General features: G+C 43.4%; 1 protein-coding gene across 3 annotated transcripts in view; it reads left to right on the forward strand.

Annotated features, from left to right (window-relative positions):
* The window catches only part of TMEM150C (transmembrane protein 150C), an 82,984-nt gene that overhangs the window by 824 nt on the left and 80,502 nt on the right, over positions 1-1,658 (forward strand). The window contains exon 1 of one of the 3 annotated variants that reach the window (XM_012724305.1): positions 49-96. The exons of 1 other annotated variant lie outside the window; for it this stretch is intronic. The gene's annotated coding sequence lies outside the window, so the exon portion shown is untranslated. Of the gene's footprint in view, positions 1-48; positions 97-132; positions 154-1,658 lie in introns of those variants that run through there. One more of the 3 variants, XM_012724306.1, reaches the window with a different exon arrangement.

A 1,658-nucleotide genomic window follows, 5' to 3' on the forward strand; every position in this document is an offset into this window, starting at 1 on the left:
TGGCGCGGGTGCCCCGCGGCTCCCGGGAGTCCCTGCCCGCTCTCCTGCGCCCGGAGCGCGGAGCCGACACGCCTGGGTCCTCGCCGCCGCAGTGCTGTGAGCAAAGCCCCTGCGCCGCCCGCCGGCTGCGGCTCGGGTCCCGTTTTTTGACAGGTGTCCCCACCCTCCGCCCCAGCCGAATGCCCGGGCGCTTTGTGGTTGGGTGGGCTCTGGTGCGAAGCGACCCCAAGTTTGGCCCCTGGGTCTTTCTGCTATTCGCGGTTCACTTTGCTGTTAACCAAGTCCGGTGGCTCCGAGGCAAGGGAGCAGGGAAGCAGCCACGAACTTCCCCTGCTCGGAGCACCGCCCTCCGCTCTCAATGAACATTTTGCTTTCTTTTTCTGGGTGCACACCTGGAGAGAAGGGATTTTCGGTTTCGGGGAGATGACAGTGGGTGGATACAAAGGCTGTTTTGTCATCCATTACGGGGGGGAAAAAAAAAGTACTCCGCTTTGGGTATGGAGGGAGCTCTTGTGGTTTTCTCCTTCTTAAAAGAATCAGATTGAGAATGAGAGGGTTATTCCCATTTAAAATTCATGTTCATTTTCTCTTTGCTCTTCCTTCTGCCTTCACCCGTATCTCTACAACACTGATTACATTACAAACACTCCACTGGTTTTTTGGGCAGGTTTACGCTGGTCAGACCGTTTTTTCACTGCTGAGCCAGTTGGCTTAGAATCCCCTCTTCTGAGTGAATCAGTTCCAGCTTCCTCCATGTAAAAACCTGCTAGGGAACCAAATATACCAGCGACTTTTTAAAAGTTTTTATAGCTACTATCAGTAATGCCTCCACAATAATATGAGCTTTTGCTTCTTCATTTCCTTCCTTGAATCAAAGGCAGATTTTTAACATGATGGGACTGAGCTCCAATCTAGGCTGCAGTTCATGCAAAGGATAGATGCAGAGGTATAAACTACATGGTAGCAGTGAGATAGTTGACCTATTTAAAGTTTTCAAGGAAAAATAGTTAGGCTTACGTATGTGATACTTGCGGATCAAAGAATTTTACAGCCTCAGTTCTCATGTATTAAATCCCAAACTTTGTTCTCTGTGTTCTGGAGACACCATATTTCCAGAATTAACTATAGCTGTCGTTTTTTAATATACTAGAAACATGAATTTAATCTTCAAGGTATAAGCATAGGATTTAATGTTGTATTTATCCTTTGTGCATTATTTAATAAATGTTTGCAAGCTTCCCAAACTGACAGCATAAAGACTGGACATAGTAAATAAAAGGATAAAGTTTTGCTAACAATAGTGACTAGCTGATAATGTTCTGACACTGAGCAAATATATTAAAATATTTAGAAATGCATGGTTTATTATAATCTGCTGTTAGCTGAATGTAATCTGAATTATTTAAGTAACATGAAAGTATCTTTCTAGCCATTGCGTAATTCATGTATTCCTCATTAAATGCCTTTCATACTTGCATTGGGGGAGAGATAGTTTGCACTGGAATTTTTTTAAATTTAATTTAATTTTTTTTTTTTTTTTGCAATGCCTTTTCTTTAGAACTTGTTATAGAAATGTTACAGTGTTGAGCTACTACAACCTTGCAGGGGGTTTTGTGCTCATTTCACCTGCTTTGTGATCACCACAATCATCTTTTGCT

The sequence above is a fragment of the Condylura cristata genome, unplaced genomic scaffold (genome assembly GCF_000260355.1).
Source record: "Condylura cristata isolate star-nosed mole 26May11 unplaced genomic scaffold, ConCri1.0 scaffold00012, whole genome shotgun sequence".
Taxonomy (NCBI): domain Eukaryota; kingdom Metazoa; phylum Chordata; class Mammalia; order Eulipotyphla; family Talpidae; genus Condylura; species Condylura cristata.